The sequence below is a fragment of the Nerophis ophidion genome, linkage group LG01 (genome assembly GCF_033978795.1).
Source record: "Nerophis ophidion isolate RoL-2023_Sa linkage group LG01, RoL_Noph_v1.0, whole genome shotgun sequence".
Classification (NCBI taxonomy): domain Eukaryota; kingdom Metazoa; phylum Chordata; class Actinopteri; order Syngnathiformes; family Syngnathidae; genus Nerophis; species Nerophis ophidion.
Window position 1 is genome coordinate 42603751 of NC_084611.1, and position 15749 is coordinate 42619499.

The following is a 15749-nucleotide window of genomic DNA, read 5'->3' on the forward strand; positions in this document are numbered from 1 at the left end:
GCAGAGGAATACGGAGAGCAAACGCAGGAGAGGAGCCAGAGACACAAAGCTTACGGTCAGACGGAGAACAACGTTCTGGCACTGGATCGTCAGCTGCGTTGGTCTTTATGCTGTCGAGCCTCATTATACCCAGGTACAGTGATTGCATATTGCCCACAGCCGTGCAGTCGCGTGGCCGCGGTCTGAGCCAGACGCACAGGGGCAATCCATCAAGCGGTGTGGCTTCATAGCTTACCAAAGTCGTACTAAAAAACATTTTGACAGATTTTTGAGCTCTGTGTGTAATATTCTATGTTCTCAATGAAGCATTTAAAGTTTTGGTGTTGTTTACTGCCATCTTACTGCAGTCTACACATATCTCTTATGTGTGACTGCCATCTACTGGTCACACTTATACCATGTACCAAATAAAAATTGCTTCGAGGTCGGTAAACACATCCATAATTATGCCGTACATTAGGCGCACCAGGTTATAAGTCGCACTGTCGATTTTTGAGAAAATTAAAGAATTTTAAGTGCGCCTTATAGTCCCAAAAATACGGTACAATGGCTTGGTAATTTGTGCTCAATCAACAGACTAAATATTGGTGTTCTCTCTTGCTGATATTAATTAAAAGTATCAATTTAGCATTATTGTTATATTTATTGTTGTGTTTTGCAGTGATGCACACCTGCATCAAGTTGTTTACAAGGTTTTGTCCCCCTTATTGTTGTCAGAAAATCTTCTAAAGTTTAAGGAAAGGCTTGTCCTCCTTTCCCCTGCTCCTTCTCCTCCTCCACTCGTCAGCATCTTCACACATCCTTGGCTGACACACAGCCTCGCGTCAGACTGTTGGCATTCTTCAAATGTGCTAGCTTACCACGGCCTGTTCACCGCAAACACCCCCTCCCCCTCTCGTCCTCGTTCTCCCCTCAGCCTCCGGACAAGAAACATCTGTTTTAACGTCAATGAGTCAAAATGAAAGAGCAAAAATGTGGGTGACTAGAGCAAGAGAGGCACAAAGTCAAGGGGAGGAGAGCTTAAATGTTGATACTAATAAGTCCTAAAAACATTGATCATTGTATTTAAATGTGTATACAGTCTTTTTTTACACAAATATTCAAGTGGTCACCTCACCTCATCTATTCAATTTTTAGTATGTGACCCTCAGTGAAAAAGTTTAGACATACCTCGTGTATACGTGCTGTGGTACGTCCAGTTTAATGGGTTATGTCAGTGGTTCTCAAATGGGGGTTCGCGTACCCCTGGTGGTACTTGAAGGTGTGCCAAGGGGTACGTGAGGTTTTTTTTAAAACAGCAGCAGATCAAAAATCCTTTATAAATATATTTATTGAATAATACTTCAACAAAATATGAATGCAAGTTCGTAAACTGTGAAAAGAAATGCAACAATGCAATATTCAGAGTTGACAGCTGGATTTTCTGTGGACATGTTCCATAAATATTGATGTTAAAGATTTATTTTTTTGTGAAGAAATGTTTAGAATTAAGTTGATGAATCCAGATGGATCTCTATTACAATTCCCAAAGAGGGCACTTTAAGTTGATGATTACTTCTATGTGTAGAAATCTTTATTCATAATTGAATCACTTGTTTATTTTTCAACACATTTTTAGTTATTTTTGTATCTTTTTTTTTCCAAATACTGTAGTTCAGGAAAGACCATTACAAATGAGCAATATTTTTCACAGTTGTATGATTTAATAAATCAGAAACTGATGACATAGTGCTGTATTTTACTTCTTTATCCCTTTTTTTTTTTAACCAAAAATGCTTTAATCTAAATAGGGAGAAAAAAATATATTAAAATAACTAAAAACACGTTGAAAAATAAACAAGTGATTCAATTATAAATAAAGATTTCTACACGTAGAAGTAATCACCAACTTAAAATGCCCTCTTTGGGGATTGTAATAGAGATCCGTCTGGATTCATCAAATTTATTCTAAACATTTATTTCAAAAAAATGAATCTTTAACATCAATATTTATGGAACAAAATGTAGCTGTCAACACTGAATATTGCATTGTTGCATTTCTTTTCACACTTTATGAACTTACATTCATATTTTGTTGAAGTATTATTCAATAAATATATTTATAAAGGATTTTTGAATTGTTGATATTTTTAGAATATTTGAAAAAAATCTCACGTACCCCTTGGCATACCTTCAAGTACCCCCAGGGGTACGCCTACCCCCATTTGAGAACCACTGCTCTAGATCATCGTCTGGAACCCAGAAGTGCCACTCACATGACTGCAACCCAGAAATAGCTAATTACTTTTTTTGGTCTTTAAGAGTGTTGGGATTAGTTTTAAAATGTATATTAATAGCTAATAGTTAGCTATTAATAACATTTTTCGGAAGAACCAACAAGGTTAAAGAACTGGTCATGAAGACGTTTAAATGTGAATACAGCAGAAATAGAAGACTGACTAGAGAAATTGAATAATTATTACTTGTATTATTATTATCATTACTGTCAATCAATCAATCAATGTTTATTTATATAGCCCTAAATCACAAGTGTCTCAAAGGGCTGCACAAGCCACAACGACATCCGCGGTAGAGAGCCCACATAAGGGCAAGGAAAAACTCACCCCAGTGGGACGTCGATATGAATGACTATGAGGAACCTTGGAGAGGACCGCATATGTGGGCAACCCCCCCATCGAGGGGAAACCGAAAGCAATGGAAGTCGAGTGAGTCTAACATAATGGTTTGAGAGTCCAGTCCATAGCGGATCTAACAAAATAGTGTAAGAGTCCAGTCCATAGTGGATCTTACATAATATCAATCAATCAATCAATGTTTACTTATATAGCCCTAAATCACTAGTGTCTCAAAGGGCTGCACAAACCACTACGACATCCTCGGTAGGCCCACATAAGGGCAAGGAAAACTCGCACCCAGTGGGACATCGGTGACAATAATGACCCAGTGGGACGTCGGTGACAATGATGACTATGAGAACCTTGGAGAGGAGGAAAGCAATGGATGTCGAGCGGGTCTAACATGATACTGTGAAAGTTCAATCTATAATGAGAGTCCAGTCCATAGTGGATCTAACATAATAATGAGAGTCCTGTCCATAGTGGATCTAACATAATAGTGTGAGAGTCCAGTCCATAGTGGATCCAACAAAATAGTGTGAGAGTCCAGTCCATAGTGGATCTAATATAATAGTGAGAGTCCAGTGTATTGTGGATCTAACATAACAGTGAGAGTCGAGTCCATAGTGGGTCCAACATAATGGTGAGAGTCCAGTCCATAGTGGATCCAACATAATAGTGTGAGAGTCCAGTCCATAGGGGATCTAACATAATAGTGAGAGTCCAGTCCATAGTGGATCTAACATAATAGTGAGAGTCCAGTCCATAGTGGATCTAACATAATAGTTAGAGTCCAGTCCATAGTGGATCTAACATAATAGTTTGAGTCCAGTCCATAGTGGATCTAACATAATAGTGAGAGTCCAGTCCATAGTGGGGCCAGCAGGAGACCATCCCAAGCGAAGACAGGTCAGCAGCGCAGAGATGTCCCCAACCGATGCACAGGCGAGCGGTCCACCCCGGGTCCCGACTCTGGACAGCCAGCACTTCATCCATGGCCACCGGACCTACTATTTTACCTATTTAGTACTGATTTATTTACGCATTTCCATAATATTTCTAAGTGTTTTTCTTTATTTTCCGTCTTATTCTGTGGTAAAAGAAATTCAAAATGACATTTGAGAAGATTGGGATTTTTTTTTTAACAGAGCTTTTCTTGCGAAATACCCGCGTTTCAGACCTCTGCTGTATTGTGTCATGAAGTTATTGTCAATACCATCCCTGCTATTCGTCGCATGATTAAAATAGTTTATAAATGTTTCAACATTTTCCAGCTTAAAAAAAATGAAAATCATTCATATTTTTGTATTTGATATTTGCAACAATACGTTAGTAGTGGTGTCATAATTTTATGAGTATCTCTTCAGAAAATGTCTTGCAGTCTTTGCCACGTTCCTCTTTTGGAACACCTGCATTCACTTCCGTGCTGCGTCATAAGGAAAGCGAAATATTATAAGTGGCTCTAGGTGTGATGCGGCGATGCAAACCAGAGGGACAATAACAAATTTTTTTGTTGACGGAATCAACACTTTGATAGAGTTCAAGCAGTCCTTGTTTTCGCCGACGGGAAAGTCCAATATTTAGTCTTCATCTTATTGCACAAGTGCTAGTTATGTCACATTGCCCTGCTTCAAAAATCCTCCATTGGTTCCTTGAGCAATGGAGCTTCCAGCATTTCGACACATGTTTATTTTTGTATTTAATTGATTTTTTTTTGCTTATCGCAGTTAGAACAGTGACAAGCGTCCACGCTGCTACAAAAATGTGCTTTTTTTTTACCCGACAACTGTGACAAATGTCAGCTCGCTCCAGCTCACCGTGACATTTTGTCACATGACTTAAAGGCCTACTGAAATGAGCAGGTCCATTCTATGTGTCAGACTTGATCATTTCACGATATTGCCATATTTTTGCTGAAAGGATTTAGTAGAGAACATCGACGATAAAGTTTGCAACTTTTGGTCGCTAATAAAAAAACATTGCCTGTACCGGAAGTAGCAGACGATGTGCGTGTGACGTCACGGGTTGTGGAGCTCATCACATCCTCACATTGTTTACAATCATGGCCACCAGCAGCTAGAGCTATTCGAACCGAGAAAGTGACAATTTCCCCATTAAATTGAGCGAAGGATGAAAGATTTGTGAATGAAGATAGTGAGAGTGAAGGACTATAGAAAAAAAAAGGCGAGGTCAGTGAGAGCGACTCAGATGTTATTAGACACATTTACAGGATAACTCTGGAAAATCCCTTATCTGCCTGTTATGTTACTAGTGTTTTAATGAGATTATATGGTACCTGAACGTCGGAGGGGTGTGGCCACGGGTGTGGTGACCGCCAGCGTCTCAGGTGGGAGGAGGTAATAGTCTGCAGCTGCAGGAGGATGCAGGCTCCGCTCATAACTACGGTAAGAGCCGACTTATTACCACAATTTTCTCACCGAAACCTGCCAGTTGACATTTGGTCGGGATCCATGTTTGCTTGACCGCCTTGTTACATAATAAAGCTTCACCTTCGGGAATTTTAAACAAGGAAAGACCGGCTGCGGACTATTACCTCCTCCCACCTCATCCAAATTTACACTCCTGCGTGCGCTCTAAGGTCCGAGAGCCAGCTCCAGCTTGTGGTGCTCAAGACAAGACTTAAAACCAGGGGATACAGGGCCTTCTCTGTGGTCAGCCCTAAGCTCTGGAACACTCTGCCCCTCCATGTTCAAACTGCTTCCACAGTGGATTGTGTTAAGTCTCGTCTTAAGACCCACTTTTATTCTTTGGCTTTTAACACTACATGAGTTGTGTGGTCCTCTGTCCTCTGTTGTCCTCTGTGTTTTTTTTACATTTTGATTTCTATTTTACTGTTTTAATTGCTTTTACCCTTTAAATTTGTTTTTAATCATATTTATTTTATATTGTTTTTGTATTGGTTTTATATTTTTTGTTTTTAATCAGTCATTGGTGGAGGATAATATTGTTTTTAATATTGTTTTTAACATGGCTGTGCAGAACTTTGGAAACACTCTTGTTATCTAAATGTGCTATATAAATAAAGTGGATTGGATAGGCTGTGTTTGTGTTGCTAAAGGCCAAAAGCTTCCCACCTCCATCTTTCTACTTTGACTTCTCCATTATTAATTGAACAAATTGCAAAAGATTCAGCAACACAGATATCCAGAATACTGTGTAATTATGCGATTAAAGCAGACTACTTATAGCTTGGATCGGGCTGGAAAAAAATGTCCGCTACAACCGGCGATAAATAAATAATAAATAAATGGGTTGTACTTGTATGATGTCTTCATACGCGTCATCATACCGCAACGTTTTCCACAGGACACTTCACGGGAAATTTAAAATTGCAATTTAGTCAACTAAAAAGGCCGTATTGGCATGTGTTGCAATATTAATATTTCATCATTGATATATAAACTATCAGACTGTGTGGTCGGTAGTAGTGGGTTTCAGTAGGCCTTCAACCCTTGTGTAATGTTCATATTATTGTTACTCAGCCAGTGTTTGTGGGTCTGCTGGACCCCTAAATTTTGTGGCTTTTAATGCCTCACAATCAAACACTTTTATGTTAAAATACTAGGGGTGTTGGAAAAAATCGATTCGAATACGTTGTGTGATTCAGAATCGATTCTCTTTTTTTTTTTTAAATCGATTTTTTTTTTTTTTTTTTAATCAATCCAACAAACCACTACACAGCAATACCATTACAATGCAACCCGATTCCAAAACCATACCTGACCCAGCAACACTCAGAACTACAATAAACAGAGCAATTGAGAGAAAAGACACAAACACGACACAGAACAAACCAAAAGTAGTGAAACAAAAATGAATATTATCAACAACAGTACCAATGTTAGTTATAATTTCAGCATAGCAGTGATTAAAAATCCCTCATTGACATTATCATTAGACATTTATAAAAAATAAAAAAAAAAGAACAATAGCATCACAGTGGCTTACACTTGCATCGCATCTCATATGCTTGACAACACACTGTGTCCAATGTTTTCACAAAGATAACATAATAAAAATAATACAAATAATAATAAATCTTCAATAAAACATTTTCCTTTATAATTATAAAAGCTTTTTTTTTTTAATCTGCTAGCATGTCAGCAGACTGGGGTAGATCCTGCTGAAATCCTATGTATTGAATGAATACAGAATCGTTTTGAATAGGAAAAATATCGTTTTTGAATCGAGAATCGCGTTGAATCGAAAAAATCGATATATTATCGAATCGCGACCCAAGAATCGATATTGAATCGAATCGTGGGACACCCAAAGATTCGCAGCCCTATAAAATACTGAACAGATGTTTACCTTATCGCAATAAACATCTGTTCAGTATTTTAACATAAAAGTGTTTGATTGTTAGGCATTAAAAGCCACAAAATGCAAGGGGTCCAACAGACCCACAAACGCTGGCTGAGTAACAACAATATGAACGTCGCACGGAAAATTTCTCTGCCAATTTCTGCATCCCACTGGGATTCTTATTTTGTGTTTCTGCACTTGCGGTTCCCACACAAGGTTGCAAATAACATTGTTTGTCAACACTGTCTGCTCTCATTTTGTCGCACAATTGACCCTCTGATGTTCTGTGTCCCTACACTCTGTCCTCCTCCTTTCTAGACCTGCTGTGTGTGTGTGTGTGTGTGTGTGTGTGTGTGTGTGTGTGTGTGTGTGTGTGTGTGTGTGTGTGTGTGTGTGTGTGTGTGTGTGTGTGTGTGTGTGTGTGTGTGTGGTGTGTGTGTGGGTGTGTGTGTGTGTGTGGGTGTGTGTGTGTGTGTGGTACACAGAACATACCTTTCCAAACTTCTATTATGGACCCGGACATCTTATATGTAATAGAAATGTGTAGGGGGGGTGTATGGTGGGTGTGGTCATTAAAGGCCTACTGAAACCCACTACCACTGAACACGCAGTCTGATAGTTTATATAACAATGATGAAATCTTAACATTGCAACACATGCCAATACGGCATAGTTTACTGAATTGCAATTTTAAATTTCGCGCGGAAGTATCCTGCTAAAACGTCGCCATATGATGACGTGTGCACATAGAGGACATTTTGTTCCAGCACCGTTCACAGCTATAAGTCGTCTGGTTTTATCGCATAATTCCACAGTATTCTGGACACTGTGTTGCTGAATCTTTTGCAATTTGTTCAATGAATTATGGAGACGTCAAAGAAGAAAGCTGTAGGTGGGAAGCGGTGTATTGCAGCCGCCTTTAGCAACACAAACACAGCCGGTGTTTCATTGGTAACATTCCAGAAAGATGACGGTGAAGCTTTACTATGGAACAGAGCGGTCAAGCAAACATGGTTCCCTACCGCATGTCAACCGGCAGGTTTCGGTGAGAAAATGGTGGTAATAAGTCGGCTCTTACTGTAGACATGAGCGTAGAGCTTGCGTCGTTCCTCCTGCACCTGTCAAAGAGGCAGCTGCGACTCTCTTGCCTTCTCCCACCGGCCGCCCCCGACCGTCGGATGCTTCCACCGTGGAGGAGGGAAAAAATAAATAAATCTCAGCCCGGCCCCACCAGCCGCATTCGCCTCATCAAGAAACGTGGCTTCCCTCAGAGACACTGGTGGTCACCACACCCGTGGCCACACCCCTCCGGCTTTTTTTTCCCCCTGCTGTCCCAAATTCCGTTGCCAAAATACCAGGTTTACGCCACGTTCTTGCCGCACACTATTGCTGTTGGATTGGACCACACACACAAAGTATAGTGTGTTATGCAGCGATCATTTCAAAAGATCGTGTTTCGAAAAGGGTTCCCTTGCGAAGGGCAGAGATGGGCATCGTCACCACCCGTCGACTGGTGTTGAAGAACGGTGTGGAGCCGACCTTCAGGTTGTACAGGTACGACCATATAATCTCACTAAAACACTAGTAACACAATAAGCAGATAAGGGATTTTCCAGAATTATCCTAGTAAATTATTTAATTTTTTTCTAGTCCTTCACGCTCACTTTCCTCATCCACAAATCTTTCATCCTCGCTCAAATTAATGGGGAAATCGTCGCTTTCTTGGTCCGAATCGCTCTCGCTGCTGGTGGCCATGATTGTAAACAATGTTCAGATGTGAGGAGCTCCACAACCCGTGACGTCACGCGCACATCGTCTGCTACTTATGGTACAGGCAAGGCTTTTTTATCAGCGACTAAAAGTTGCGAACTTTATCGTGGATGTTCTCTACTAAATCCTTTCAGCAAAAATATAGCAATATCGTGAAATGATCAAGTATGACACATAGAATGGACCTGCTATCCCCGTTTAAATAAGAAAATCTCATTTCAGTAGGCCTTTAGATATGTACTCTGATATATGTTCTTCACAGAAAATGAGCCAAAGTCAGTGAGTCTCAGTTTGAAAAATTTATGAATTGTATAATTTTTCTTTTAATAAAAAATGAAAACGGGTCCCACAGACCCCAACACCACACAAGAGACTAATACAGAGGGTTGAAAACCGTCCACATGCCTTGCAATGACACAGCGCTTATTTTCCACCTCCGCCGCAGACAGGCTGCCGCTTGCTAACCCGCCACATGTACAGGAAGAAAAACCATGGCAACGGGGCCTTGTGTAACTGGTGACGCACTTCTAATCACAAGTCACCCGGCAAAGCCTCAACGGGTCCTTTCTTCCTTTTTGCCTCCTCGGTGTGGCTTTGTCGCCAGCGACAGGACAAGCTCTTTAGACCAAGCATGTCGAGACTTCTCCCGGGGAGGTCAGCTTATACAGAAAAATGTGTTCCCGTTTTTCATGAGTTGAACTCAAAGATGCAAAACTTCTACTATATAAACAAAATACCTATTCTTCTCAGATATTGTTGACAAATCAGTCTAAATCTGTGTTAGTGAGCTATTCCTCATCCTGCAGGGATGATATTTGTTAGAAACTGACTTTATATGTCGCCATCAAGGCGAGGATGAGTGATTTAGAAGTAGCTAAAACACTGTGGATGGACGTTAGCGGCCAGCGAGCGAGCCATGTTTTAAAGCACCTCTTCCTGAGGGTGTTTTGGTGTTATAGCGTCACCCTAATTGTTAGTTTTTGAGCCGAAATGCGTCCGTTCTCCTTTTTCTGTCGAACCACCGCGTCCGCTTGTCAGTGAGTACTCACGTGCGTGAGTTGCCGAACATGCTCCTCTGCTCGTAAAACCCGCAATGTCACGACCTGAGGACAGTACGCCGTCATGCCCATTAAATACAAAAATTTTAAAAAAGGGACCTGGTCTTTTTCAGAGGAATTGGGGGTTAATGTTGTGATCCGATGGTCTGATCATCACCATATTGTTATTTTTGTTCACCACCTGTTTATAAGCCAGCGTTTTCTGTTCACTGATTGTCGGATCTTAGTTTGTTCACATACATCTGTTTATGACTTGTCTCTCACTGTCGTTTTCGCTAGCTCTCACGCTAAGCTTTATTTTATTCCTAGCTTTCACGCTAGTTGTTTTGTGTTTCCTTTTGTGTGCCTTTGTGCTTCGGTTTGTTTGTCCTAGCTTTCCATGCTAGCGCTTTTATTTGCCTTTTTCTATTTGTATCAGTGTTTTTGTTCAAAGCTCCTTTTGTTTAATAAATCCCTTAGTTCTTACCTTTTTGCTGTGTTCTTGCTGACTCATCCACGGAGGACCGAATCCGGCATTACAATGCCACACAAGCGTAACAGTTAAATCACCAAAAATGATTACCGGTTGGTTTAATCCCCACCTTCAGCCAACCTCGTCACATCGGTTGTGTCCTTGAGTACCCTTTGTACCCTCCCTCCTCAATAACACAGCAACCTACAGTCAGCATACAAGACCCCTACACCATTGTTTGGGGACCCAATAACACACTTTGCTAACAGTTTTACCGACTGGGCAAATTCCCAACTTGTGTCCCGCGCAGATGACGTCATTTCGTCGACGCCCCCCGGTAACGCAAACCCGTCCTCCGTTGATGACATCAACGAGAAATTTTTTTTTGAAGATTCTCTTTCTCATCCATTTTCAAATGACAATAACATTAATAATAAAATACAGAATTTCCAGGACATTTTTGCTTTTTATTATTCTGGTAAATCCCAACCATCTGCTTTTTCAACTCCACCTGTAAAACCTCATTCTCCGCCCAAGTCCAAGGTTTTTTCTCCCTTTTCAAAGGGACACTCTGGACAATATAGAGGGGAGGAGTCTGCCCGCATCCAAACCTCCCACCACCCTCCCTTATGGTCAGTCCCTGACCACAGGGAACGGGTCCGGGATTCCCGTCTGGAGGGGGGGCTATGGCCTATAGCTGTGTTGCGGAGGTAGCGCAGACGCTACCTGTTCTTAAAACTGTCAAACCGCAACCTCCTATGAGGCCACCCTTACCTGTTTTTCGGCCCGTTAAACCGCTAGCTCCTCCTAGGCCGCCGCCACCTGTATTCCGCTTAGCTCTTCCTCGTAGACCTCCTCCACCTGTGTTTCCCCCGGCCAAGTCTCAACGGCCTTGTAGACCTCCTCCACCGGTTTTTCCCCCGGCCAAGTCTCAACGGCCTTGTAGACCTCCTCCACCTGTGTTTCCCCCGGTCAAATCACAACGACCAAGTAGACCTCCTCCACCGGTGTTCAGACTTGCGAGGTCATTACCTCCAGCACGTCCTCCACCACCGATGTTCGGCACTGTCCCTAACCTGGTTGTTACACCAAAAGTAGATTCTCGCCTGGTTTTCACACCAGAAGAGGTTCCTAACCTGGTTCCCACACCAGCTTCGGTCTCTCGCCTGGTTCACACACCAGCACCTAATCCTATTCTGGTTCTCACGCCAGCAATTGACTCTTTCCTGGTCCTCGCACCAGCACCTGTTCCTAAGCTGGAACCCACTCCAGCACCAGCCCTAAAGCTGGAACCCACTCCAGCATTAGCTCCAAAGCTGGAAACCACTCTAGCACCAGCTCCAGAGCTGGAGCCCACTCCAGCACCAGCTCCAAAGCTGGAGTCCACACCAGCTCTTAAGTTGGAACCCACTCCAACACCTGCGTCGACGACTGCGGTTTCCACGGCGACGACTACGCCGACCTCCACGACGGCGACGACTATGCCAGACTCCACGACGCCGCCTTCTTCGGCTGCAGCACCTGCTCCTCGGCCAAAGCCAACGCCTGCTCCTCGGCCGAAGCCAACGCCTGCTCCTCGGCCGAAGCCAGCGCCTGCTCCTCGGCCGAAGCCAGCGCCTGCTCCTCGGCCGAAGCCAGCGCCTCCTCCTCGGCCGAAGCCAGCGCCTGCTCCTCGGCCAAAGCCAACGCCTGCTCCTCGGCCGAAGCCAGCGCCTGCTCCTCGGCCGAAGCCAGCGCCTGCTCCTCGGCCGAAGCCAGCGCCTGCTCCTCGGCCGAAGCCAGCGCCTCCTCCTCGGCCGAAGCCAGCGCCTGCTCCTCGGCTGAAGCCAGCGCCTGCTCCTCGGCCGAAGCCTGCGCCTGCTCCTCGGCCGAAGCCTGCGCCTGCTCCTCGGCCGAAGCCAGCGCCTCCTCCTCGGCCGAAGCCAGCGCCTGCTCCTCGGCCGAAGCCAGCGCCTGCTCCTCGGCCGAAGCCTGCGCCTGCTCCTCGGCCGAAGCCTGCGTCTGATCCTCCGCCGAAGCCTGCGCCTGATCCTCCGCCGAAGCCTGCGCCTGATCCTCCGCCGAAGCCTGCGCCTGATCCTCCGCCGGCCTCTGCACCTCATCCTCCGCCGGCCTCTGCACCTGATCCTCCGCCGGCCTCTGCACCTGATCCTTCGCCGGCCTCTGCACCTGCTTCGGCTGCAGCCCCCGCACCTTCGTCTGCTGCTGCCAAGCCTCCTCCACGTCTGCCACAGGTGTGGCCTCTGCGAGGTCGTCCGCCTCGCCGGGCACCTCATCCTGCAAGGCGGCCACTGATGTGGCCTTTTCGAGGTCGGCCGCCAAAACTCTTTCGGCGGCGGCGTTCCATCCGCCGCCGCCACATTGCCTGTCCTCGGTGGATTCGGGGACATGCGACCTGGCGACCCTCCACCATGGCCTCCCTCCGCCCTCCCTTCTTCTGTGGACTGTCTTGTTGTTGGGAGGAGGTTCAAGTTTTTTCTTTGGTTTTTTTTGGACATCTGGTATCTGTCTCTTTTGGGGGGGGATACTGTTGTGATCCGATGGTCTGATCGTCACCATATTGTTATTTTTTTCCATTTTTATATCACTCTGCGGTTTGACATACTTAGTTCCTGTTTTGTTCGTTTCCATGGTCACTCATTAGTTTCAGCTGCTACTCTCTTTTCCAGCACACCTGTCTTTACTAATCACCACCTGTTTATAAGCCAGCGTTTTCTGTTCACTGATTGTCGGATCTTAGTTTGTTCACATACATCTGTTTATGACTTGTCTCTCACTGTCGTTTTCGCTAGCTCTCACGCTAAGCTTTATTTTATTCCTAGCTTTCACGCTAGTTGTTTTGTGTTTCCTTTTGTGTGCCTTTGTGCTTCGGTTTGTTTGTCCTAGCTTTCCATGCTAGCGCTTTTATTTGCCTTTTTCTATTTGTATCAGTGTTTTTGTTCAAAGCTCCTTTTGTTTAATAAATCCCTTAGTTCTTACCTTTTTGCTGTGTTCTTGCTGACTCATCCACGGAGGACCGAATCCGGCATTACAATGCCACACAAGCGTAACAGTTAAATCACCAAAAATTATTACCGGTTGGTTTAATCCCCACCTTCAGCCAACCTCGTCACATCGGTTGTGTCCTTGAGTACCCATTGTTTACCTGCATCTCACCTTTTTTGTAAGGGGCGCCGGAAGTTGGCAGACACGTCAGCGATCCTATTCTGTCTCCCTGTAATATTTGATCCTGTTCTGTCTCCCTGTAATGTTTGATCCTGTTCTGTCTCCCTGTAATGTTTTAACCTATTCTGTCTCCCTGTAATGTCTGATCCTGTTCTGTCTCCCTGTAATGTTTGATCCTGTTCTGTCTCCCTGTATTTTTGATCCTGTTCTCTCTCCCTATAATGTTTGATCCTGTTCTGTCTCCCTGTAATGTTTGATCCTGTTCTGTCTCCCTGTAATGTTTGATCCTATTCTGTCTCCCTGTAATGTTTGATCCTGTTCTGTCTCCCTGTAATGTTTGATCCTGTTCTGTCTCCTTGTAATGAATGATCCTGTTCTGTTTCCCTGTAATGTTTGATCCTGTTCTGTCTCCCTGTAATATTTGATCCTGTTCCGTCCCCCTGTAATGTATGATCCTGTTCTGTCTCTCTGTAATGTTTGTCTGATCTTGAATGGGATAATGCTGAACATTTTAATTTCCCCTCGGGGATTAATAAAGTATTTCGGTTTCTGATTCTGAGTAGAGATTTGGATTCATTAGTACTAGTACTAGGGTTGTATGGTACCGCTGTACTTCATAAGTACTGCGGTACCATACAACCCTAGTAGTCTAAAGAATCACTTAATTATTATCAAGTATTATTCATTATATACGAGCACAGTGTTACTCTTCTAACTGTGTGTAATGTTCCAGATGTTTTTAATGAATACTTAAATCTACTATGCTACTGTATATTAATGTTGCTCATTATGCTGGTACTTGAAGAGCCAAGTTTTTTCTGAGGTGGTCCTTGGTTTGAAAAAATAAAAAATAAAGAAATATTAGAGAACAACTAGTTTAATGTACAGTGCATCACAATATGTTCAGAAAGCACCAATCCAATTAAATAGCATAAAATTCATCGCAATAGTTTAATAATAAATATTACATTCCAGGCTGTCACTTTTATGCTGAATCAAAATGAATGAAATCTACCAGGAAGAATGGACATTAATATGGAAATATCAATGGACTTGTACCAGCTCACCCAAGTGGAGGGAGTTTGGCTGGAAAAGTTTGATCAGAGTTTTTTATTACACCTTCCTCAGAAGTCTCACTATGACAACTCCCCGCCCGCTTAAGAAATTGTGGGAATTCAAACGCAAACCACTACCATGTTTTCTGGGACTGCTCCACCATATAGGACTATTGGAAAGACATACACCAAGCTATACAGGATATTTTTAAACGATAGATAACCCTTGAAAGTAAAACTTAGTTTTTTGGACTTGCACCTCAAGATTGGGTGAAGAAAGATAAATACTTAATGAATATCCTACTGGTGGCTTGTAAAAAGACCATCACTAGGAAATGGATATCCCAGGAGAGCCCAACTTTGAAGCAATGGATGGAAACCACAATGGACATATATAAAATTGAGATCATAACTGTCTTTATTAATTATAAATTGGAGAAATTTACTTCATACTGGGAAAACTGGGTCAATTATGTCACGCCCCATAAGCCTAACCTAAATCTCTCGAATTAGTGTACTGTTTGAAAAACAAACATAAAAAAAGATTACTCCCTATATGTGTATATATACATATAAGTATCTGTATATATTTATTTTATTTTATTTATGTTTATTATTATTATCAATGTATTATTTATATTTTGCTCATCTAATTGATGTATGTGTAGATACTACCTGGTTTTTGTTTTTTCTGTTTCTTTTTCTTTTTTGGGGTGGGTGGGTGGTATGATGGGAATATAAGCAAAAAATACTTTTGACATTTAGGGCAGACAACAGTTATGTGATATATGTGAATATGATTTAGTGGATGGAAATGTCTGGTGCTGGATGTCAATAAATGTAAAATGAAAAAAAATAAAATGAAAAATAAATCTACCAAATTGATGCAAAGCCGCTGACATCAACTCTCGTGACACTTTTAAACACATGAGCTTTTCCGAAAATTCCTTAAAGTAAAACTGTAGGGGGTAAAGTGAGCGTAAAGTAAGCACCAAAATGAAGCTTTAACCTTTCCCCGTCATGCATCTCAAACACTTTGCCGCTCTCGCATCCGTTGCCCGCAGTAACGGAGGATCGCCGTGAGCCGCGCAACTCGCCACTTTGACCAAAGCGTGCGTCACTGAGCAGAAGGATGAGGGTTAATGTTCCACCTCTGGCTTGATGACACACGGGGCGCTCTGAATATGACTCAGAATTATCTTTGAAACTAAGGAACAATACGACAGACATAAATAATCATACAGCTACAAAATGGCACTGATCAGGGTTTTTTTGCTGACAAGGCCGATACCGGCCGAATCCAATACTG